The sequence below is a fragment of the Pithys albifrons genome, chromosome 6 (assembly GCF_047495875.1).
Source record: "Pithys albifrons albifrons isolate INPA30051 chromosome 6, PitAlb_v1, whole genome shotgun sequence".
Taxonomy (NCBI): domain Eukaryota; kingdom Metazoa; phylum Chordata; class Aves; order Passeriformes; family Thamnophilidae; genus Pithys; species Pithys albifrons.
In genome coordinates this window covers 58,271,998-58,279,093 of record NC_092463.1, presented here as the reverse complement: position 1 = coordinate 58,279,093, position 7,096 = coordinate 58,271,998, and positions in this window count along the sequence as shown.

The following is a 7,096-nucleotide window of genomic DNA, read 5'->3' as shown; positions in this document are numbered from 1 at the left end:
CAACAGCCATAATTCAGGATTGAAATTCAAACCGACAGCTACATTAATGCTAGGAAACCAGAAGAGTGCATCTGAGCTCGGGGAGGGATATCGCAGCAGGCTGGTCTGAAGCAGTGCAGAATACACAAGTAATTCAGGCTTCTGTACCCTCAGATACACAATTTGTGAACTTCTAACTGTTCTGTGAGTATCTCTGTGTATCTCCCGTCACACAAAGGAACAGCACAGCAAGCCTGACCTGTAAATTCAAGTGGTTTGCATTCTTTCTTCTGAGGCTGACTTCCATTTTGAAAGGTAATATCTTCTTCTCTGCACAACTTCCAAGCCACCCAGCTGTAAGATTGCATTACAGTTTCAAAATTTAGTCTTTATAATAGTGTATTACATGGCTGGGGTGAAATTGAGTCTTCAAAGAACGTGTTAATAGGATGCAATAATGGTAACATATTTTGATGGGTTTGGAACCAAGAGTTGGTGAAGTGGTTTCTTTTTTTTCTCTTCCCCTGCAATCCAGGTTCTACTTTATTTTTTTTTCTCAACAACGCTGTGTAAAACAAAGACATAGCTTTTAAAACTGTCTAACTAATATGATGAATGTCAATCACTTAAAAAACTCCACTGTAGCATAAACACATACTGTATACAGCTTTTATTCTGAATTAGAATAATTGAATCAATGACAGTGATTTGCCAGGATGTCAAATCTATCCATCATATCCTGTCACTACCAGTTTATTTTTTGTGATCAAAATCAAAAAGACTACTATTTTGTCATCAGCTATTTCATTAGTAGTAACAATCAGGTTTTCTCTTCTATATTTTTTAGATATGCCTGTTATATTTTTTATTTCTAAAGACACAAATCCTTTTTAAATCTTTTCAAAATAAAGTTTCACAACTGAACTGTCAGTTTAGTGAAGAAAAAAGACATCTGCTTTCCTATGCAAACATATTTAAAATATTATCATTGATGTCTGAAACATTTTTTCTCTTCTTGTATTATGTGTAACACTGAATGGAAGTTCTCTTTAGATACTTAATTGTGCCTTTTGAAGCCATGAAATAATTTAAATACTTGAGATAAAATGATTTTAACAAACATGAAGATTCACATAGTACATCTTTCTAATGTAAATAACACAAAACACAGTATTTCTGTGTGGAAGATAAAGTCACAAGACATAAATTGCTGCCAACATACTTAAATAGGCCACTGACTTAACATACAGAGGAGAAAATATCATAAAAGTCACAGTCCATTTCTAGGTAACTGAAAATTGTTAGCAAGCAGTGTGTGTATCCCAGGTCTGTAGATGTCTATCTGTGTGTCCTGTGCATCTGTGGGACTTCAGTTTCCAAAACTTCAGTATGTTAATATTAAAGCTGACAAATATTTTGAGTAATGAAAGGAACTCCTTCTGCAGATCTGCATTAGTGTTTTTTCTGAGTCACTAAACACGCTTTGTAAAATAAGTGTTAGAGAATGCAGATGTACACTGTTGTTTACCTAAGGCAAAGACATGGAGGAAGATTTCTCTTATTTTCTTCCAAAATATCATATCAGTTACAGCAACATATGACAGTGACTTGACTAATCCAGTAAACTGATAGGTGAAACAGTGCTGTGCACGTGCTACCTGAGGGAATGCACATCCAGTGCAGATTCCAGTCACTGCACCAAAAGCAATTCTGACTTGGGAAGCTGGAGGAGCTTTTCCATGGTGATTTTCTATGCCTTTTCCCCATAACCACTCTGTGACCCTCAAGCTCCTGCATACAAGACATCCTTCAGTTCTTTCTTCCCTTGATTTGAAGACAAATATTTAACTGAGGAGTGCACTCAGGTAATGGAGGAGTGGGCACAGCCTCTTCCACAGGCTGTTGCAATGTGCTACCAACTTCTTTGGCATCTCCCTGTTGCCTTGGATGGAAAGTCTGTGCATTCCTCACTTTGCTCAGAAGGCTCCTTTCCAGAGATTGTGGTATGAGCTTTTCTTGTGTGTTGCAGTTTTTTAAGCTGAACTTCTTACTTTTTAGCAGGCCACGAACTGAAACCACCAAACTCAGCAGGGAAACAATGGATTCATCCCAGTGGAGACATTCCCAATTCAGCACAGGAACCTGATCTCCACAGAATTGGGGCACACAGTCAAGAAAGCAGTAATGAAACATTAAAATGTTGTGCCTTTAATATGTCAGCTAAGAATTCTTTATATAATTTCTGATATGTTGAGATTTTCAAAATATAAGTATCTGAAACATGAGAGGAATATCATCATAGGTAAATATTTTCCTCTGTTTGTGAAGAGATTTCAAAAGCCATTTCAAGCGTGCAGTTGAATTCAATTTGCTGTAGCAGAAGCTACAAATATCTGGAAATGGGCATTCAGCTACTTCAGATGTGATACCTATGGTAGTATGCAAATGCTTTAATCTTTAAATTTAATATGAAATAGTGATGTTGTTCCAAGCACAGCTTTTGGAAAAATGCAAAAGTCTAACTTAAAAAAATCCTTTACTATGCTGATATTGGAAAGTGAGCAATTAGTCAAGTTTTTCTGAAACCACAAGGTTGTAGCACACTGTAATATACACATACAAAATACAGGTATATTACAAGTATTAAACTCAGACACACATATTAAAGCAGTATTTCTCCAGGATCATACATTAGAAATTTAGTAAAGTGTTCTTCTTTTGCCTGTGCTGGAGAAACATCATAACTACAGAGCACAACAGAAATAGGAAAGATGCTTTTATGCCTTTAAAAGCTGGTGAAAGGAAATACTGTCCCCCATGACATCTCCTGAGGGTTTTATTCTCTCTTGTGAGCAACCTGAGTGCAAAGCCTTCATTTCTTTTTTAATCACACTGAGCACGTGATGGTGCTTATTCAATAATAAATGTACCTGTGCAGGAAAAAAGAATGAACATGAATCCCCTTCCTCTTAAGAAAGAAAAGGAAGCTGAAATGCAGGAGAAAAAACAAAAAAAAAAAAAAAAAAAATTCCACCACTTTTATTTTTTTTCAGTTTCTAGTCTAATATAAGCAAATGTTAGTCCTCTTTTTTTTTTTTTGAGAACTGTATTTCAGCATCTAAGTATGTGGATTTTCCCAGAGTGTTGAACATCAAACATCCCAGAGCACCTGCTGAAAACTGAAAACTTGGCTGCTTACTTGAACTCCACCTTTAAACAACTTTGAAAGCTACTATGCACATCAAACTAATTTACAGACCTCCTGTTCATATCAAAACAAAGACATCTTTTGTGCTTTCCACATTTTGTTGCATGTGGATTTTCTGAACCTGTAGAGCTTAATCTAAAAAGTCTAGAACAGGAGCAATCTCGTAGGGTAAGGACTAGGGGACCTTTTTTACAATTTAACAGATCTAGAGAATTTGTAGATGCATATTCCTATACATCTATGTATACAAAAAGAAAATATTCTAATGTCTTCTGGCATCAAAGATATATGTAAAATGTGAAATACAGCAGAATTTTTTAAAAAGAAATCTTTATCCTAGCAGATTTTGAGTCTGAATGTTCATGCCCTCAGAATGTTCTCAGCAATTACAGTATCAGAGGTACTCCCTTAAAAGTCTTCAAACAGGTGAATTTTGGTGCACTTTCAGGTACTGCTCTTGGAGTCAGGTTGAAGCAAATGCATTAAGGAAACCTCTTGCTGAAATTTTGTGGGACTGGACTTACAGAAGAACAGAAAGGATGAATGAGTTGGGTTTAAATATGAAATCAAGCAGTTTTCAGTGCCAATATTTCCAGAGAGCATATTGTGTGGAGAAAGAGCTCTCAACTTGTTGAAAATATGTTGCTTGAGTGAAACTTTTCTTTGGTTCTTCGTATGGATTTATTTATATTAGTGAAGTGTCTCAGAGCTGCTACTCATAGGCCAGGACTGTTTGTGCAGGGCTTCATTCTTGGCCTGGCACTTGCATGACTGCAAAACAAATTTTTCTTCCAGACCAGTTTTAAATCAGTAGGATGAGGATCCTTCTAGCAGGACTTGATGCCAGTTCTTGCTCCATTGTCTCCAGCTAGCAGCCATGGCTGGAAACTGCAGGTGCAGCACTTGATTCCTGACCAGGAAAGTTTTAGCATATCCATTTCCTCTCTGGGCTCATTCAACGTCTTCTTGAATCCAGCAGAAGAACTGGTTGAACAACAAATGTACCTCTGTTGTCCATCATGTATAATGAAATTCCTGCCACCAGCATGGCCTTGCACTTGGAAAAGGTAAGCTAATCAGAGAAACACAGAATGGCTAAGGTTGGAAGGGAGCACAGTGGGTCATCTGGTCCAGCTTCCGTGCTCAAGCAGGGTCATCCCAGAGCACATAGCACAGGATTGTGTCGAGACAGTGAGGGAGATTCCAGAACTCTCCAGGCAAACTGTTCCAGTGCTCCATCACTGCACAGGAAAGAAGTTCTTCTTCATGTTCAGGTGGAACTTCTGTGCATCGGTTTCTGCCCATTGCCTCTGTCCTATTGCCTGACACCACTGAGAGAAACCTGGCTCTGTGTTCTGACACCCTTCCTTCAGACCCCCACAGACAGTGATGAGCTGCCTCTCAGTCATTTATCTCAGTGCTGAACAGGCCCAGCTCCTTCAGTCCATCCTCACAAGAGAGATGCTCCAGTCCCTTAATCATCTTCATTGCCCTCCACTACACCTACTCCAAGACCTCCATATCTCTCTTAGTAACTGAGGAACCCAGAGCTGGACACAGCACTAATATAGAACTGAATGCAATCAAGACTCAACAGGGAGTGGCAGCCAAAGAAAAGCATTTGGAAGAATTCTACAGCATGATGAAATTTCCATTTATGGTGCTTCCTAGCCTAGGTCCAGGAGAGCTCAGCAATTCTGGAAAATTCCCTGAGTGAGGAGTTTGACAGCACACTCATGGAGACAATGGAGTAGTATCCCACCTGCTAGCCTTCCCAGGAGGCACCTCAAAAACAGGGGGTTCATCTCAACTCACAGAGGTTCTCAGACAAGGAGCTTCAAACCTCATTATCAGTGCACTGCCTTCAGACAAGCAAATAGAGCTTGTCACAACAAAACACAGGCAAAGAAGGTGGAAGCACAAGCAATATGGAGGCAGCCACAATTACTTGTGTGCAAGCAAGAGAATACAGGAGGTAGGCACAGCAAAAGAAGCAAAGGAGCTGAACAGGGGTCTTGCTTTGCAGCCCTTGACTGTAGAAGACTCTTTGAAGTTTTAAACATATCCTTTCCCACACGAGTGTAAATCAACAACAGTTCACACAGGGCAATTGAATCATAACTCAGAAAATCATCAGACCCAACAAAAACTTAGTTTAAATTAGAATCTAAGAGTTAGGATATGTATTTTGCAAAGTAACAGTGTTGACTTGGATTCAGAGAAATCAAAGTGGACAACTTGCTTCTTTAAAAGCAGAAAAATTATAAAATTTAAATGACAGAATTTTTACTTAATCCAGCCTGACAGGGGGAAGTTTAAAAATAAATAAACCCTCCCCTGCAGTATTTGAAACACAAAGCTGCAGAATACAGACTAAGTTCAGTTTTGTTGAGTGATTCTGAAGGGTAAAAACATAAAGGGTAAAACCAGAAGTTACAGAGAGAAATACAAATTTTCTTTGCTTATGATAAATTAATATATTTGTTGTAACCTCAAAGTGTTCATCTACTGTCTGCAGTTCCATGTAAATCAGAGACCTTCTCTTGCCCTGTATGTCATTTCTATGGAATAACTGTTCGTAAACTTCTCAAAATCCATTGGCATAGGCCTGACCTGAAGGAGATTATCTGTGAATCTACAAACTTCTCTGGTGCAGCTGGAAAAGCTCGTATGTCCCAGGAGAGGAAGAGCTGCAATTTCCAACCCTCACCAGTTTTAGCTGCCAGAGCGTACGTGAGGTCTGTCAGGTGCCTGGAGGCAATTGCAACCTCTGCTGGAGGATTTCATGCAACTTACAGCTCTGTCAGGCACCTGAAGGTAACAAGAATCCTCCTGGGTCACTCACAAAACCTCTGCTCACCATCTGACACACCTGCAATTCAACTTAGGAGGTGAGGCTCCAGCACCTAAAAAACCACAAACCTCTACCAGTCCAACAAAAACAGCATCATGGTCCTTTGTGGGGACAAACCAACCCCAGCACACAGCCCACCAGCATCAGACACACGTTTTCACCTCCACCTCCTTCAAAATCATGGTACTCTCACCAGGGATATTACTAGGAAGGGGAAAGAGAACAGTACAGGAGGCCCGAAAATTCTCAGTGTGTTAAAACAGTCATCAGAGGTTCATAGTGACACTTAAAGGGAAGATTTCTTGAAGACTTTTCTTCAAAGAACCACCTTGCAAAGAATCAACAGGCAGCTGGAGGTTTCATGGAAATCTACAACACATCAAATGTACATATTAACAGACTGATCAAATGGTTTCATTTCTTGGAGGTTCGATTTTTGCAGACCCTATGAAAACACCTTCATCTTCCACATGATTGCTTTTGAAAACTATCTTAGGATAGTGAAGTATCCTAGGTAAGCCACCCCAACTGTCTGCTGGGGATTTATTTCTTTACATCTAAGAGAATATTAGGGGAGGAATTAATTTAAAATATGTTCTAAAGCAAGGAACTTGCCAAGTTGGCTCCTATCCAAACTGTACTATCTTTACTACCATGCAGGTTGCTCCTTCCTCTGCTATTTTCTCAAAGAAATGCTAAACAATAACGTATGTGAGAGAGTTCCCTAACATCATCCTCCAGCATTAATCCAAAGGGAGCTATATTCCATTCTTTGTTTTCCACCCAAAGAGAAAGAACATCTCCTCTGCCTCTACTGCTCCAGGTAGTGCGAGGCTTTGGGAGTTCCTACCCTCTTCAGCCACAGAAACACTTCTGAGGCTGCCTTTTCTCCCCAGCAAAACACATTAATAGTCGTTGTCTGAAGAAGACCAAACAGCCATCACAGATTCTACTCTCACACCCATAATTCACATGCCTATTTCTAATTGGGAGGGGGGACTTGTATAGAGTTTTGTAGGTGCCAATCACATTTCTGTTTAGAAACATGACTGCTG